The sequence below is a fragment of the Patella vulgata genome, chromosome 6, assembly GCF_932274485.2.
Source record: "Patella vulgata chromosome 6, xgPatVulg1.2, whole genome shotgun sequence".
NCBI lineage: Eukaryota > Metazoa > Mollusca > Gastropoda > Patellidae > Patella > Patella vulgata.
In genome coordinates, this window is record NC_065884.2 from 49,096,653 (window position 1) to 49,104,887 (window position 8,235).

The window sequence follows — 8,235 nt, forward strand, 5'->3', positions numbered from 1 at the left end:
GCGCAAATACCGAAAGGAAGCGAGATCTTTCGGTTATAAACTTATATTTCAAGTTTCAACAAAATCGGATAAAAATTGTGACCTCTATAGGGTCCACAAGCTAAAAATCGCGTTTTTAGCTTGTGGACCCTATAGAGGTCATAATTTTTATCCGATTTAAAAAACCGTATTATTATATCACCGTTACACCCTAAGGACAGCTGAGTTCGAATTTCGTGAAATCCGGCCCAAAATTGACAGACAATATGGCCACCGTTCGTTCTCAAATAGCGTAAAAATATGGTATATTAAGGTTGTGGACCCTATAGAGGTCACAATTTTTATCCAATTTTGTTGAAACTTGAAATGTAAGTTTATAACACAAAGAAATCGGTTCCTTTCAATATTTGATTCTAATTTCCTGAATTATGGCCCTTGTTTGTAGGAAAAATCACTTTCTTTTTAGCTTGTTCTCTATCCATTTCTCGAAAATGTGGGCGTATCCTGCCTGACAGCCGCTGGTTTAAATTTATAATACATAGTATTCATATTCATATAAAAAGAAAGGTCACATTGTAAATACTGCGACTATTTTTATATCCTATTTATAACCAGGTGAACCGGACCTACAGAAAGGAAGGGCTGTGTAAACAAGGTATTGCGTATATATAAACAGAAGTGATCAGGATCATAATACACTTGTCTCTGCGGTATCACCCTAGCAGTATTGATCTATCAACACTGTATAGTTGTTAATCGAAATCACGATGGAAGGAACACATATTTTGTTGGTTGTGTGCATTGCCTCTGCAGTTCTTGGTTGTAATCAGAAACGTGGGGAACATATGCCTAGTAAACCCACAGGTTCATCCGAATGGTAAGAATTTTGCTATTTTATTTTAACAGAAATAATACTTTTCAGACATTCTTATGTTCTTCAATTTGAAAACAGAATTAAAGTCACAAGTAAGATGTAGTGTTTAAAAGATGCTTTCTCATGTACAATCTATGTGATTTAATGTTATATTTGGACTAAAATATAATTCATCTATCAAAGGTTTGTTTCGAATCCCTGGAAAAACATTCTAATTGTAAGCCACTACCCAAAGACGTAAAATTTAATTTTAAGGATCATTGTCACGTGGCTTGACTGTCGCAGAAACCAGCCAAGCGGTGGATACACTAGCCGAATGATTCGGCCGAATTTTCATTCGCATTCGCCCGATTGTAGAATCCATTAACCAATCACCACTCACATCGAGGAGTCACGTGATTGTTTGAAGCCATGGTCGCTGAAATGTTTAATCTTGTGACTGGTGAATCGGGCGAAGGATTCGCCTATTGTGTCCACACATTCGGCCGAACCTTTCGACCGCAATTCTGCGCCGATTGATTCGGCTAGTGTGTCCACTGCCTTAGTGGCCACTATGGGGCGCTATACGTCTCTCCAGTAGACAATAATATCCGACAATCTACAAGTTGTGATACCCTTGCATTCATGCCCAGTATTAAGATTGAGTGTCCCAACTTTCCATATATATATCAACATTGCATTGCAATACTTTTATTGGAAATACCTATCTCTATAGATACTTTCTTGGGAATGCATTTTAATGTATGTATTGAAAAATATCCGGGTATATATATAAAAAAAACAAATAACACAGAATCCATTGACTTGATTTGGTATTTGTTGTTTATTTCTTGCAATGTTTATGTAGTTTGTCTTGTCGGTTTTGTTTTGAGTTTAGTATTATGGACCAGGAACGGAATATAAAGTCATTGCAGCCATACTGACGTCATATCACATATCGAAGTCGAGTGACGCTTGGAAACCAGTACCTGTTCCTGGTCCCAAAATAAACACATAACAAATCTGGCGAGCTTGTACAAGAAAGATAACATAATTTATATTACTTTATTTGTCTAAGACACATACACGGATGACGATATGTTTCAGCAGAAACAGATTAATGTAACTTTTATTAGCCATGTTAGATGTTCTATTTAGAAATTGCTTGGGCCACAATATTTTAAAACAAATATATTTCTGATTTCGTATTTGAAAACCGGTCATTGGGAATAAAGTTTTTTTTTTGTTATACAAATTTACGAATAATCGCATACAGAGGTATGTAAGACATTTCAGGTCATCATAACCCGCCACTCATCAAACTAAATACATTTTGACGAGGTTATATAATGTTTGTAGAGCTTTTGCAAACGATGATCTATACATTTACCGGTTTATATTTAGGTGTTATTACAAAATATTTTAATATCAAGATGCACGGTAAATATTAACCTGTATGGTAAATATGGTATATCTATAGAAGCACATCATCCATATGACCACTTAAAACTTTTTAATAAAGCTCGTATTTCGAGAGCGACTAAACATTTTGAGTTTACAGCGTATTTGTCTTCAAAAAGGACATTTTAGTTTTTAGTTGCAATTTAGTAATGTCTTGGTTAATTTCCTTCATTTATCTTCAATCGTGTTTTTCTGAAAATTAATTTCCCCCATCTTCAGCTATTTAAATGCCTTGTTCATTGTTTGCATACCAATTTAACTTTAACCTTTCGATAAAAATGGCTATAACTCTGAAAATAATTGTTGCTCGACTCTTTTATTTCCAAACCAAACGTTCAACTTTATTACTTGTTAAATCATCCCAGAAAGTTTGAAGTAGTCTAAACATGAATCTGACCCTAAGAGTAAGTATAAGTTTAGATGACAAGGACAATGGCACTATAAATAATGCACTATAATTTGCCACTGTTCAGTACTAGTCTCGGTCACCCAGAACCCCCTAGTCTTTAACATACGGAGGGTCGGGGACCGTTGTCAATATCACTCGGCAAACCTCGGCAGATTCCGGTACCCTACATCTAACCTCGGCTGTATGATAGTAATTGATATGTACCTACGCCCATACTTTTGCGATGCGGCTACCGGTTTACTTTAACAGGAAAACGTGCCGCTTTTACAAAAATGTCCCAAAATGGAGTCTTTTGTCGAGTGTATATAACTAAACGAGCAGAGATATTGTCTCAAGGCTGCTGGTTTGATATAATTCCCTGGTAATTCCCCAAACCCAATGCCAAACTTGACATTTGTTGATATAATACACTCTCCACAGAAATCTCCATGGGCGCAGTCATTTTTCATCCGGGACTTTTAAAATAGTTCCAATATGGCGGAATTCGTCATACAGCCGAGATTAGATGCGTAGAATCTGTCGAAATTTGCCGAATGTTGTCAATATCTGTCGAAAAGTCCATTGCCCATGCGTAATTGAGAGTTTGGTTTTTAATGTGATTGATTATCCAGTATCTTCTGGCCGAGTCAAGTAAGAGTTGCGCCCCTTCTCGCAATAAATCCCATAATTCTCGCATTAATATAAACAAACATGAATCGTGACGACGAATTAGGATTAATTTTAAAAAAAACATATATTATGGCCCATGAAGAGGGAAATTTTACAAGAAAAAAAATAAGAGTGTTGGATATTGAACTGGAATTGCAATCAAATCGATTTTTTTAAATGACATTCTTGAATTAATTTCATGGGCGTCAACATCTTGTTTTGGGACTAGTTACCTCCCCCGGACTTTGTTTATGATAATTTAAAAGACCGGATAATCCTGCCAATGATCTATTATTCTCAAATGTTGACAACGCATCCAGACTATGTGTGGAACACCATCTTTTAAAAATCAGACTGTAGATAACTCGCGAATAATTAAGGCGCAACACTAAATTTCGATAGGATTCGTATCTATGAGGAGTTGAATAAACAAAGGAAGTTTGGAAAGAACACTCAAAACCCCAGACTTCTAACGGGGACTACAAGGAGTTGGACGACAAGATATGGGTGTATTACAAAATCTTCATGTACTTCATGATGGTCTCTTAATTGTCAAAGGTTCAACATCTCTCACTTCTCTATACAGAGTCTGACTAATTAAAAAGAACGGCGATGTATATTACTTGTAGTACTCCAAATCAATTATTGACTTCTTCAATTTCAGCAAAGGTCTATGTGATTGTCCAAACATAATCGACGTTCATCTGATTGTTCAAAACTACTTGAGACCAGAATTCTTTGAGTACAACGTAACACTTAGAAATACTTCACAGGGGGCACTCATCAGACACCTTGAATCAGCAGCTAAAGTAAATCCACATTTTAGGTAAAATAATATTATAAATGTTTGATTATTCCATGTAGTGTATACGGACTGTGATAAATCTTTGGAAAAGTTAATAATAGAAATTTAGATCAAGGCATAATTTAAAATGTTTCCATTCAAAACCAGCTACTTATCATTTCTACCCTGACGTTAAAGTCCAGGAAAAAGTCAAACGTTTCATTCTTTAAAAATATTTACTAACAGTAGCACGGAACGAAATGCCGCAAATATTCACAATATAAACCAATCAAAAGTTTCTGATAATAATCCGGATTTTTTTTGTTTTCGCCAGATTCAGCGCAAATTATCATTCTCAATGGGGGTATTTTATCAGTACAATCAATGAATTAACTGGAAATTGGACACTGGATAAAACATATTGGGAAATATTGGATTCTGATTACAATCAGCTACAATTAGGTAAAAAAGCTAGACTTATACTTTTAATACTTTATTACTTTATTATATCCAACAGCAGTACACTTAGTGAGAATACCGAAGACTATCGGTAAAATGTATGATTTTCTATTGGTCTAACGTTCAGGACAACACTAATCCTTTGATCCAAATGACCTTTCCCCAATAACCCCGCAGGCTCCCCCCCCCCCCCACACACACACACGTCTCGACTTTAGCATGGGCTACAATCCGATATAACAATGTGGTCAAGTCAATATTTTTTACCGACCGGTGTGAAGTTATCTAAAGCGCGAACGCTCCTTTAAGCGGCCATTGTTCTATACGTTTTTAGATTTAATACAAAAGAAAATATATAGATAGATAGAGATTAAATGGATTAATTAAAACGTTGCACACTGATAAGACATTTTTGTTTGTTCTAGGCGCCAGTTCTTATGTTCCAGAACACCAAGAGCTCATCATATTCAACTTTACCATGGGTGGTCATTCATAGACGACCATTCAAAGCACATCAATTTTATAAACGAGAAAAAACATTTAAATACAGTGTTACAAATACAATACGTTATAAATATTTAATTTTATAATAAATAAATGTGTTTTTATCGATATTTTTAAAAACAGTTTTTAATAAATAAGACTACGATTTTGCTTGTTTGTCTGTGTACTGAGTTAATTCCCTTTTCTGGCGTTTTGGTTTACTATCAAAGAACATGCCTTCGTTTCCCTCCACATTAGATGGTTAGTGTCACTAATTAATTGTGGTCTACTTCAGAATGTTAAAGATAACTTGTCTCCCCTTAATAAGACTACTGAAATTACTTGAACGCGTCACACGTGTTGTCATCAAGGGTTGTATATTTCTGAAATACTTTAGCCTAGATTAATGTTCCGATAGCCTACTTTTCCTTCTGTAACGTTGGTATAAAATATACTCAAACGAGAGAGAGAGAGAGAGAGAGAGAGAGAGAGAGAGAGAGAGAGACATGGGGTTTAACGTCCACTCAACACAAACTACGTCATTTCGGGACTAACATATGGTTTAATTTTATTTACATAATTCGTTTGCGCGTAGGGATCTTTGGTAGTGGGAGGAAACCGGAGGACCCGGAGAAACCCCACAAGGTTGGACAGGCGACCCTACTCCTTGTCACGTACAACCGGGAAATCGAAACCACGCCATTCAGCCATCCAACCCCCCAATATACTCAAACGTCAAATAACATTTTTTAGGGAGACTGTTCCAGATTGCGTAACCCATCTGATTCAATGGACACCGCGGTCCGTGAACCTTAATCCGATAGATTAAGCCATCTGGAACAGTCTCTCACAATATCCAGTGTCATCAGAAACAGTCGCCTATATATCAAACTAAATACAAACGGGTGGATATACTTTTAGAATATTATACATTATTTGCATACAGGTCCACGTATCGTATAAAATACTGTTGTTAACCACGGTGACCCAGTGCATGAGGCCCTGGCTCAATAACCAGGTGGTATGGGATCGATCCTGTTGTTGGCCGAGAAAGTGCCCTGGGATTTTCCAGCGTGGTTTCCCCCTGTCCTTGTTGTAAATCAGTGCATTTTAATCAACCTAATGCTCTTTCCCAGTCCTTATTTTAGATTTACTTAAAAATTTCCGACCTGAAAAATACCTCCCAAAGGCATCGCACTATATTAAAGAAAGAATAAGATCGTCTCCCATATTGACTAGGGTAAGTTGCCAGGGAACAGCCACCAACAATCAAAATGTCAATGGCAAGGACAATAACTCCAAAAAAAATTAACGATCAACTCTGAATTGTTATAGGGTTAATGAGCACAAAATACTATACTATCTGTGCAATTAGACTTTAAAATTGGTTAGGACTATTAAACTTTCTAGAACCCCAAACGTTTCCGTCTATTTTAATCCATGTCCAAATACAAATGCCGATGCGGTAGTCAGTGGACATGCGCATACATTGCACTTCCGAGGCGAGAACGCGTGGGAGCGAGAAGTCGAGAGTGCGAGAACACGGGAAAATACTTAAAGGCGAGAAGGCGTGGGAGCAAGAAGTCGTGGATCTTCAAAGGCGAGAAGGCGGGGGAGCGAGAAGTCGAGGACGAGAGTGCTAGAACGGGAGGATTTTCAAAGTCGAGAACGCGAGGAGGCGAGATCTCTTGCATTCTTGCCCTGTTTCCACGCGTTCTCGCACTCGACTTCTCGCTTCCTCCCGTTTTCGCGACGACAAGTCGAGATTATGAAATGGCCGCAATAGGCTTCTATAATTCATTAGGCGAGCCGTAGATATTCAATTTGCCCTCCTGTTTTTATGTAGTGTGATATTTCCGTGTCTTTGGTACAGTGTGCTTCAGCGCCGCCATTTCGAAAATGAACCTCCATATCTTTAGACAAGCTACGCGAATAATCGTTAAATTGATAACTTTTACTGGAACGCTCTATCGATTTGTAAAGGTTTCACATTCATCACCATACACACAAGTATGCCTTATTCCGTTTAGTAATAAAACATCTCACCGTTTTATAAACGTAAACATTGTTGTCTTTAACGCGTCTCCCTCCCTAGGGTGGGTGGATTGCCGAATGGTTAGAACATGCGCGCTGTATCATAAGGTCTATCATTAAGTCAACTGGCGTGGTTTCGAATCCCCCGTTGTACGTGGCAAGGAGTGGGGTCGCCTGTCCAACCTCGTGGATTTTCTCTCCGGGTTGGTCCCGAAATGACCTAGTTTGTGTCGAGTGGACGTTAAACCCCATCTCTCGCTCCTTCCGAAATTTCAAACGCCCTTGAACTTACCCTTATATCATTGAGCAATGTATTAATTTCGATTTTTTTTTCAAATATTTAATTTAAACAACTACGGAATTGGATTAATTCATATGTGATTTGATAATATTAAAAAATATTCATAAACTTATTGGTGTAAGCAGCACTTCCTGTAAAGCGGTAAAACGACACAGGAAGGAAGATAAACATGCAGTATTTATTTTTTGACGTACATTATCACAATTGTCGACATATCAGGCGGTGGATCTTAAACATGCATTATGCAAGAGCTAAATCTGCCTATTGCAGGTATTTCTTTAGGCTTCAAATGTTATCAAAATTATTAATTAGACATTAACTTATCCAGACCATAATAAACTCTCGTTAGCCTACGATATTTAATGGATTTGAATACATTTTGTGATGGATAATTTAACGCAGAATTGGATAATCGCACCAAAATTAGTAATGACGTTCCAGACTAAAATGGAAACTCTAATTTTCTCGGTTCAGAGTGAAACAATTTGAAATTTTTAGCATATTCTGTTTGCATTATCTATATTTTAACTATACTAATCAGCAAAAGAAACGTCAGGTTGGTATGTTACTCTGAATAGACGCATTGCATAAAACTTGCCAAATGTTTTATTGTATATTTGTGACCACATCTCCAACTTTACCTGAGCAATAAGGCTCCTTCCCAAATACAGAATTGAACCCAGGAAATGTTCTCAAAAACGCAACCTGGCTTCTGAGATGGTAATGTGTTCTCCATGATTTTCATGTAACTCATGATGCACGTTCTGTTCACCGGGATCGGCCCTATAAAATACACCCCCATACCTGGTTGATTCATTCACAAT

At 37.2% G+C, this 8,235-nt stretch overlaps 1 long non-coding RNA gene across 1 annotated transcript; it reads left to right on the top strand.

Annotated features, from left to right (window-relative positions):
* Positions 1–633: 633 nt before the first annotated feature.
* Positions 634–5,247, top strand: LOC126824804 (uncharacterized). Its single transcript, XR_007681633.2, has 4 exons — positions 634–856; positions 4,015–4,176; positions 4,469–4,596; positions 5,019–5,247. It is a non-coding gene; the product is annotated as an uncharacterized LOC126824804 (long non-coding RNA).
* Positions 5,248–8,235: the final 2,988 nt, after the last annotated feature.